We start from the raw sequence: 11,546 nt of genomic DNA on the forward strand, positions 1-11,546 counted from the left end.
CCCCGCCTTCCGTGGACGTGACTCATTAATTTCTGAGGAGATCCCCATTCCCAAAGGCTTGGCCAGAGTTTCTGGACCGAAGGAACAAGGGAAGTTGGATTTCAAAGATTTCCCTTCAGTTTCCAGCTCTCTGAAGCGGGATGGATAAAACAAAAAGTCAAGACAAACAGCCAGCGTTTTAACAGCATCATTCATTCATTTAGCAAACACTATTTGTTGAATGCCTACTGTGTCAGGCACTGTTCTAGGAGCTAGGGCGGTAGCAGTGAAAGCACAAAAGGCTCTGTCCCCGCGAAAGTTGCATACAATTTGGACTGCATAAATTAATATCAACTAAGTCCCCTGGCCAGCAAATCAGAAATAGCACCCTATATTCTGTTAACTAAGACAATGCAAACAATTCGACCCTTTAAGGTGTTCCACCAGGGGTTGGAAGAAAGGATATAGCCTTAAGGTATATCCTGGAACACGGGTGACATCTCAGATGCCTCTTTTTCAGGAGCTGCCCTTCCTGCCCTTGCAAGAGTGTCCACTGAGTCAGCTGTCCTGAAAAAGAATCCAGGGATGCTTGGGAAAGGGGCATACACTTACTGAACCAAACCAGGAGCTGACCTTTTCTCAGTTATGCTGAAAATGCCAAGCCCTCTTCCAGTATATGGACCCCCCACTGAGAGGAACCAACTTGACCTCTCCATAATATCCTGGTCCTCTTCCTTTTGCCTCTTAAAATTCTAATAAGTTCAATTCATCTTTACTCACCTATCCCATTCGTTCATTCTTATTTCTTTACCACTTCTGTCTTCCCATGCAAGATACCAAGGCAATTAAACAAGGCCCAGTCTTTGACTTTAAAGAATTTACAGGTTAGCTGACAAGGGCTGGTTATTTTATGTACTTATATCACATCCTCGACACCAGTGTGAATCTGAATTTGCACAATAAATATGTTCCAAAAGTGTTTTGTGGATTTGTGAGGGAGAGAGGCAGTGCTCCCAATGTTAATAACAATGAGACTTGTTATACAAAAGACATGCTTTATGAGTGTGTTTTAATCTATCTGTAATAAAACTAATCACTCCCCAGTTTTTCTAATTTTGTAAGTTTAATTTTCTAATCAGGGTTTTTCTAAATGAGGCTGTTCAATGTCCCTATAATTAACATTTCTTGACCACCCACACAGAGGGTGTGTGTGTGTTTGTGTGTGTGTGTGTGCGCGCGCGCGCGTGTCTGCAGATTTAATCCATTTGCTCTCATGAGATTATAAGGGTGATGACTACTCTTTATTTTGTATCATTTCATATTGGCTAGAACAGTGCCTGGCTCAGGAGGATAATAAATAAACACTCTTGACTGACTGACAGGTTTCTTTATTGGAGTCACTTACATTCTCCCTGGAATTTCAGCATGAAGGTTGTATTTGAAAAGTTACAGATGATCTAGAATAATATTCTACCTCTGCATTTCACCCCATCCATATTCCACAGATTGATTTGACAATCACCTTATAAATAAAGTCAGCCAGGTGCTCCTGCATGACCCCTAGACAAAATCACAGTCACATTGCCTGGTTTCCTTTCAGTGTACTTGCATTGTTGTTTCTTGAACTGCACTTGCCCTTGGCCTAGTTGATTCTTTTAACACTTTACCTTCTGCCCGTCTTCCTGCTCCATTTTGCTTATAAATCTTTCCTAGAAAAGTGGGACCCTTGCACTGAAAGTAAATTTTATGTAATCCAGAGTCTGCACAATTACTAAACAATATATTCTGAATGAATATGGCTTTGTTTTGGCCTAAGGCATTTTCCTTGAGGAAAGGCATCTGTTCCGCCAACCAAGAGAAAATAATTGCAAACATTCTTTGTGGTTTTCATGTTTTCTTAAACCTTAGGAAGGAGTGCCCATTCAGGCTGAATGCATGAACAGTGTTACCTACAAATTCCTGTTGAAGAACATGGTAGAATGTACTTGGTTATTAACAATGATAATTTGGGGGAAAGAGGGTGGGGTCACTACTAATTTTAAGTGGAATAAGATTTAAAGCAAATCCCCCATTTAGCTGGTCATGTAACACCCAGGAGGCAAGAACCATGAGGATATAGTTTTGCCTCAGAAAATCATATACAAGTTTTTTTGCTCTCTCTTCTTCTCATTCAATGCTAACACACACACACACACACACACACACACACACACAACTTTTCTCAGAACTTTAACTTTTCAGCATTTTAGTGGCAGATAATTGAGCATGAGTTTCTGAAGTTCAGAAATCTCTGGTCTACCTAAATATTCCCTGAGCTTCCAGAATGGCTAACAAACAATACTTACCTATACATTTAAATGAGACCAGGGGCTAGAGGTATCATCAGTAGGGAAGTAAAGGCCACAGGTCACTGCAGAAATATAGTTCTAGAAAAAAAAAATTAAAGCATCTCTCTTAGGGTCACCCTTTTCTTTCTCCACTCTCTCCAACTACCCCATCTTAGGAAACTTATGATCTTGCTATCTCTAGAGATCCAGGATACCTAATACTCTGTTTTTCCAACCTAAAAATTATAAAACACACTTTTTATTGAATTCTTCTCTTTTACAACTGTCACCTTTTACCTCCCAGTGTAACAACTGTTAATCTGAGAAAGACTTGCTTGCGGTAGCAAATGACAGAGAGTTGTGCTCAGGCCCCGTTCTTTTTAATTTTTACTTTTCTGGGAAAGGGAGCTGGGAGATGGGAAGTTAGAGGTGTGTGGCCAAGGGAAACCGGTGACAAGAACTGGCCCTAGGTCACCCTCTGTGGCTTTTCCTATTGAAGTAAAGCTACTGTTTGCATTTTGAAATCACAGTTCGGTATGCAAAGATTTTGTTCAAAATCTCAGAAGTGCTTGTCTGACTCAGAATTCAGAGGAAGTAAGTAGCCAGAAACAGCCCCAAAGAAAAAGGAGCTCTGGTAACCTTTGAACCACCACAACAAAAGATCATTTCACTGGAAGATGGGACACCAGGGACTTAGTCTGGCTTTGCCATGACCAAACAGTACAACCTTGATCTAGAAATTTTCTCTGTCCCTTCTCTTTGCATGAGAAATTTACACGGGATTCTGTCTCAATCCTTTTACCATTTTAGGAATCTTTCTTTGGTGCTTTGAGCTTTTAGAGTTTGTGATGGCAAAATGTTTTCAACATAATTGTGCTTCTGTGATAATGCATGACTTAAAAAACAGTTTCTTAGCCCCAGCTTAAAGGTGTCTTGATGGCTGGCCTAGAGATGGTGGAAAGAGTTCTTCTCCTTAAACTTGCCCAATCAAGGTAGTCCTCTATAATCATTATTATAGTTCGACAAGACAAGTTCTACCGATAAACAAAGGGGCAGAAGAAAGAATTGGGAAATGATCAAAATCATCAGGGGTTTAATTAAATTCAAGAAAACTAAGTAATTTTGTGTAGACATCCATATTTTAATTTTTAGTCTTTGGTATGATGATAGCAACGTCGAAAGACGCAAAGTGTGGTTCCAAGGTAAAGAAGGTTAGTGATCAGACACAAGTGAGTTATAAATAATATGGAAATAATATTGGTTTTAGCCAAGAGCAGATGGCCAATGTCCTACTGTTCTGTAGAGTCACACTGGTGGAATGTGAAACAGTCCTGAGAGCAAAGGGCAGCCCCTAAAAATGTGGGCAGCAACCAAACACAAGGTTTGGTCATGTCCGCCTCACAAGAAGATGTCATTTTTTTCCTCCCTTGAAATCATGCATAGGATATGAAGACTGTCGTCCCCATTGTGACAAATCATAGTAAAGAGGTCATGGCCCAGTTACAGATCCTCCTTTCTCAGATAGTGACCTTCTTATTTCAAAGGTCATGGGAGAAGGACCCTTTCACTCTGTGATCATTGTTTCAAATGCAGACTTTTCCTTCGCCACCAGCCTTTGCAAAGAGATGGAGAGCCTCATGACTACTTAATCAACATTTTAAAAGTTTCGGTTGTTAGCAAAAAAGAGAATGTGACTTAACTAATCTAATACTAAAAGTATCCTGAATGGCTTTTAAAGCTCACAATAGTTCAGGAGATTTTCTTACTCCTTTCTGTTACGTTGATTACCATTTGCTTCTTACGATCTTTACAGTTAGAAAAGCGCCTGCCCTCTTCTATCCTAAAACCTTGCAACATTTTAAGGCATGGTTTTATAGTCCCAAATTTTACTTTTATCAACGCAATTTGCTTTGACATTTTCCTCATCCTCCTGTACCATCTTTTCTCCTTTCTCATCCTCTGAATCTTCTTTCACTCATCCTCTGTGAAGGGCAAAATCGTATTTACCTCTGACATGCAGCTCGAAAGGATGAATAGTTCAACAAAAGCCAACCAAACAAAATAAAATCGGGGAAGAGAATTATTCAGGCTCAAATTTTCTTTTTGAAGCACCTATCATGTCCCAGGAACTGTTTGACACCTTAAGGTCTATTTTGTCATTTAATCTTCCCACCAATCCTTTGAGGAAAGTCAGAGTTTCTCCATTTGAATGCAAAGAAACTGAAGCTCCAAGAGGATAATTAGTTTTCCCAGAGTAGCGCTAACATTGACAGGTACACTTACCATTTGATCAGGTCTTCCTGTTCTACTCTTGCATTGTTGACACATTGAGGCCCTGGATTTGGGGCAAAACCATTTTTATTTAAAGCTTTCTTATGTTCCTTCTCAAGGTTTTCTCCACAATAACTATTTTCCCCCTATGGTGTGTGTGTGTGTGTGTGTGTGTGTGTGTGTGTGTGTGTGTTTTCAGATTTTATTTATTTATTCGAAAGAGAAAGACTGAGCAGGAGCTGGGGGGTGGAGAGGAGCAGAGAAGGAAAAGCAGACCCCCACCAAGCAGGGATCCCAGCATGGGGCTGGATCCCAGGACCCTAGGATTGTGACCTGAGCCAAAGGCTTAACCTGAGCCACAGGCTTAACCTGTGACCTGAGCCAAAGGCTTAACCACCCAGGCTCCCCTGTCTGCCCCAATGTTTAATTTGAGATATACTATGACACATGTAGATGAATTTCCCCATGTGTTTGAGAACACTAATCTAACACTAGACAGTTCTTTCTAGAACAGCCCAAGTGAAATATTTGAGCCAGAGGGAATACTGGTTACTTGAAGGAATGGTGGTGACTAAGGCATCAGAAAGCTGGCCTTGGGGAGAAGCCCACCCAAAGCGTGGGCTAGCATAAGTGTCTTGTTTATCATGGCCAAAGTTAGTCATCCTGTTAATCCCTTAGCCTAGACCATCTGTGGGCAGTCACTTCAGAGAATCCATCTCCTGGTCTTTGAGGAGAAAGGGAATGAACTCATCATTCCTGCTTTCCTACCCATGATTGCTACTGAATTAAAGCATCAGGGCTGGAAAGAAAGACACTTTTCCCAGGTGTTCCCTTTAAAGAATCAATTTCTGATTAACTATAGATGTCAGACTCTTAGCCTCTTATTTATAAAATTCCTATATGTATCCCTCCATGTGCTTTTAATTTAAAATGCCTGGTCTGTGAGTTTTTTAAGCCATAAAGTGAGGCAAATTTGCATTTTCATTCATAATTTTACAAAGGTATTTCTGGGTTAGTCAGAGTTATTCAAAACAGAAAGATTGCTACAAGAACTAACTAGTGACTTATTAAGCCCTCAGGCAAGCGAAAATCTTCAATTGAAATTCTAATTCCTTAGATAAATTCCATTTGTATCTGAAAAGCTACGCCTTGTGGAAAGACCCTCTTGGTGGTCATTTTTACCCCACTGGATAGCCAGTGGGGGAAAAAATTATTTCCTTTCTTTTACAGATGGCTTTTTAAACACATAAAAATAGAATAAAGTAAGAATCAGCTAATTATTAGAGCTACTATTATTCATATTTATAGAGGCAAATTATAATACTATAAATTTGTAAAAAAATCATATTTTAGGAATTCAAAGCATTTCTTAATATCTTTTTCTTTCTGCCTCTAAATTTCTGTTTGAAGATGGTTTTTGGGGTCGATATACCTCCCTTTTCAACATTCTCAGCCCGGTCGGGGGAAAGAAATTTCACATTCCAGAGAGTCTCTCTGTTCCAGCATAAGAATCAAATCACAGGTTTTGTGAACTGTAGTGCCCTGCCTACTTTTGTTTTACATCCAGTGGACCTGATGTCACATTATTAACTCTTTTTATTGAAATATTCACAGTGAAATTCTCTACTATGGGATACTCTATTACTTACTAAACAACTGATAAAGTAATGAACTACAACTCTGTGAGTAAACGTTAATAGAACCCATTTTAAAGATGAGAAACTGAACCTCAGAAAGGTTTTGTAACTTGCCCCAGGTCACACCATTCATAAGTATTGAAGCCAAAATGTCAATGGGGTAGCTGATTCCAGAGGTGATACCTGTAACAATTATGTTCCCAAGCCCCCATCACATCTAGCGCAACGCTAGTTTGCAATGTCTCCAAAAATGCATTTCAAACTTATCAAGGGTCATTTATATTAAGTGTTTGGTGTTTATTTTATAACTCCACACAATCCCAGTCATAAATCTGTACCTTAAAATTCTATTGCCAAAAACAAACAGTAAATCCTTCTGAGTTTGTCTGACATCAAAAGGACGTTGCTTCAAGCATACAGGGACTAAGCATTTAGTCGATGAAAATGTCACTGTGTCTTATACTGAATGGCCTTTTCAGTGGCCATAGAAATGAGAAATGCATCTTCTGAAACCATATGAAGGAGAAAGGATCTGCTGCCCTTATTCTTAGCAATAAAACTTTGCCATGTAATCATCATTAACGTGTCGCTGGTGCTGACAACCCACGATGAAGAGACGTGCAATGTGTTTTCAAGTCAGGTTTTGAAGGACACGAGTCAGAAAAAGCAGACTTAGTGAGGTGGCTTACTATTTTCTTGGTGAAGGTGAAAATTGTAAATAGGAGACAACATTTCTGTTACTACTAACCTGAAGATTATCATAGACTTTACAAAACAGCAACAATAATGCCTGCTGTCCACCCAAGAAGTTACAAAGTAAGTGAAAATACGTTATTGTTGCACTCAAGGAGTTCCCCCTTATTTTGTGTATCCCAGTAATCCTCATTTGCATTGGTTTCCACCTCCGATGCAAACAATGTCTTATGGAATCATCTACTCCCTACAGAAAGGCCTTCCCACCCTGCCTCCTTGACTCAGGCTCCTTCAAATTGTCCTCGGATGGATTCCTAGCTTGATCTAGTTAACTCACAAATCTGACTACCATCCTGTGCTCTACTCTAAAAGTTTTACACACAACCTGCCCCCCTCACCCCCGTCCTTTGCTTGCAGGGTAAAACCTCTATTTCTCTGGGCAGAATCTTCCTTCCCTCCATGCTCAGGTCTTGGGCTCTCTGACCTTCTGGTTCCTGACACCACAACCGATGCACTGGTATTGACTGTCTTTGCTTCTTACCTTATTTTCCCTCCACAATGATACACAACCCAATGTAGCACTTATTCTATCCTATTATACTTTTCTTTTTTTTTTTTTTAATTTTTTTAAAAAAAGATTTTATTTATTTATTCGACAGACAGAGATTACAAGTAGGCAGAGAGAGAGGGGGAAGCAGGCTCCCCACCAAGCAGAGAGCCCCATGCAGGCCTCGATCCCAGGACCCCGGGATCATGACCTGAGCTGAAGGCAGAAGCTTTAACCCTCTGAGCCACCCAGGCACCCCTTTACTTTTCTTTTTATCCCGTTTAGCACACTTAACATACTGCACTTATCCATTAACAATAGCTAACTCCTACTTTGTGCCAGGTATTATTTTAAAATTTTCATGTGCATTCATTCTTTTGTCCTCACAATAAACATATGAGATAAGTACATTTTTAAAAATTTTATTTTATTTATTTATTTTTGTAAGAGGAAAAGAGTGAGAGAGAGCACAAGAGTAGGGTGAAGGACAGAGGGAGAAGTTGACACCCTGCTGAGCAGGAACCCCCCCCCCCTCCCACGTAGGGCTCAATCCTAAGAGCAGAGATCATGATCTGAACCGAAGGCAGATGCTTAACCAACCGAACCACCCAGGCACCCCAGAGATGGGTACTTTTAAACAAATTTTATAGAGGAACAAACTAAGATGCTTAAAGGCTAAGCAATTTGCCTAGCCTGTATTTGGGGCAACTAGTAGAGCTACACTTTAAATGTGAGTAGTCTAACTCAAAAGTCCATATACTTGACCATTACTTGGTGTTCAAACAATATCTGGAGGCAGTAGAGACTCTCACTCATTATCTAAGCACTGAAATCAGAGATACAAGCTAACATCATAGCTATTACATTAAGGAAATGTATGCCAGACATGATATTCACTATTATCACCTAATATTATCTGATAGATCACTAATATTATAAACAGATAATAATAGAATCTACCCCAGAAATATGTGGGAAATAAAGGAAATAAAATATGTGTAAAGCCTTTGGTACAATGCCCTGCATGTTTTAAACCTGTAGTTTATGTCCTTGATTATATAATTGAGTTTCTAAATTAACTTGTTTTCTAACTAAACTTTATTTCTATTTAACATTTCCTTTTCTTATTCTTTTTAAGATGCTATTTATTTTATTTTAGAGAAAGAGAGAGGACAGTGTGGGTGTGGGGAGCAGAGGGAGAGGGAAAGAGAAACTCAAGCTGACTCTGTTGAGCGTGGAACCTGATGCCAGGCTCGATCTCATGACCCTGAGATCACAACCTGAGCTAAAGCCAGAGGAGCGCTTTAACCGGTTGCACCATTCAGGAGCCCCTCTATTTAACATTTCTGACATGTCTTATAGTTAGTGTCAGAAGAAACTTAGAAACTATCTTTTTTTCTCTCCAAAAGGTTGCTACTATTTCAATGTGAAATTTCCTACTCAATGGTGTATTAAAAATGAAAATAAGACTAAATAATTTGACTCAATAAAAATGAATTTCCCTGTCTTCTCTCCCTTTTTTGTCATCACTAACTACAACATAGGAATACATCTCTCATCCTTCTAAACACTTTCCAAGACAAATCCTAAAACTCACTATCCAACATTAAAGTTACATTCTCTAATTTTATTGCTATACCTTCCTTGCAATTTATTATAAAGTCTTTGTTGTCAGGAATTTTGCATTCTCCTTTGGAAAAACAAAAACAAACAAAAACCTGCTAACCATCTAACCATCCCAGCTCTGCTTCCTCACTGAAGTTTCTAACATTATCTGTGTGGATTTCTATGTTTAACACATCTTACATGAGCTGGTGAGTGAAATCAATAAAATTGTGAAGCACCCAAATGCAGATATATCCAAATACAGATAATCTTTGTAAAGGAAAAATAGAGGAAGAATAGCTACTTCAGACATAATTAGGGTGACCGGAGCCATGTGGAGTTCATTTTCTTGCTTGGCTGTCAGTCAAAGTTGGGGATCTTGTAAAAGGAAGCACTAAATTATGAAAAACAGGAGTCAAGCTGTACTCATCTCTAAGCTCACACCAAAGTGAAAATAATTCATATAACTTTTTTTGTTTGATGAGCTGGAAAGAAGACCAGGTAGGAATTTTCTAGAATGGAAGAAATGCAGAATCTGCTTTTTCACAAATATTGTGATAACATTCATTCCAACATTACAAGGTTATTTCCAAGGCCTGGCAAACAGCCCATATTCATATTGCCTGACTGGTTTAAATAGAGTTAATTCTTTCTGATAGAGAAATTTTATGTAACAGATGTTTTACAAACCTGTGTTGATTTAATAGCCAATCTGTTATATACAAGATGTCATCATTTTGAAAAATAACTTCTATGGAAGTATCTTCTTCATAATTTAAAAATATGATATCAAATGAATTTTTTTTTTAGACTTTAAAGTTTGTATGTTACAATTTAAAATATGTATATCTGTGAAAGCATGTGGTTTCGAACTACTGATCACTGACTGTTGCTTGGATAAAGGAAACTTTAAGAGCCACCAAGCTTAAGTGGGATACAAAGTATTGCCATTTTATGAATATTCCTACATAAAGTAAGTTAATGAAATGACAGTTCATATTTTATCTCATGTGCTTTGGGCAATTACTTTTGCTATGAAATCTAAGACATCAGCTTTCAGTTAATATCTTAAAAAAATAAAGAAATTGCCATGGACTGAATCAAGCATGCCACTTTGTGTTTTTTCCCTCCTATCTGGCACCAATATATTACTTTAAAAACAGATACATTCTGAGATTTTATCTCATGAAATAAATTACTTAATTCATACTACAGTAATACTAAACTTCCTTAATGAGCTCAAATAAAATATAATTACTTTGATGATTCTTCATGCTCATAAAAATGGTTTCTATTTATTGTGATATAAAAATGCTGTTTATGATGACATCTCATTTATTCCTTGGAAGATACCCTCTGATACATTCCATATGCTTACATGCATTTGTAGCTGACATGGTATAGAGTTTTCAACCTCTGCTCCATTTAAAGGTCCCTCGTGAAGGTATATATGTGAAGGTATATACGTATATATACACATATATACATATATATGTATATATGTGTAGGTATATATGTGTATATATATACATATACATATATGCTTTAAGATATTAACATATATACATATATGCATATACATGTATGTGTGTGTGTATATACACATATATATATATACGTGTATATATACATATATACATATACATATGTATATATAGGTACATACACTATATATATATCTGAAACTGAAAGTGGATCATCATTAATCATTTAACTTTGAAATTCTTAGAAATATTTCAAAATACAGCAATTGTTGGCACACAATGCAAATTTATTGTACAACACCATGGTACAAAGATAAGAGCTCACAATTAGAAATTCTAAGTTCCACCACAATTAGATATGTGACTTTAATAGTTTTTCAGGTCCTCAGCTTCCATAACTGGAAAAATGAAAGTTTGTTGACTGATTTCAAGATTCTTTCTATATTTGAACATTTCCTGATTCATATCTGGCTCTTTTACTTCTACTAGAAAAAAATATATTTTTATATTTGTTCTTGTAGGGAGGGAATTGCTTCTTAAAGAACCTTTTTTCTTTGGAGAAAAACAACTTTAGTCCATAGAACTTCCACAAAGCTGGCTATCCCATTAAAGCAGTTATTGCTTCTTACAGACATTTCTTTCTGAGCCTTAAAGACATTTCTGGCCAGAGACAGGGTATAGATGAAGGTAAAAATATTTTAAAACCTTGAAAACAAAGGTACAAACAAAAACTTGTTCAGGAGGAAGGAAAAGAAAAAAAAAGGAAAGACACTCTCAAGGGAGGAAGACAAAGTTCTCATAATTAAAATTTCCATTTGTTTAGAAAAAACTATTTTCCAAGTTATTCCTCAAGTGTTTAACAATGTAAGAGTTTAACACTGTCTTTGGTCATCATCTTTTTGTATAAATTTGAGCTGCCAAATGATAGTGGCCAGTTTCTGTTCTGGCCTGTTCTGGTGATTCTGCAATAGCAACACTGTTGTTCGCTGCCACAGAGCTCCGT

The sequence above is a fragment of the Mustela nivalis genome (genome assembly GCF_964662115.1).
Source record: "Mustela nivalis genome assembly, chromosome: 4".
Taxonomy (NCBI): domain Eukaryota; kingdom Metazoa; phylum Chordata; class Mammalia; order Carnivora; family Mustelidae; genus Mustela; species Mustela nivalis.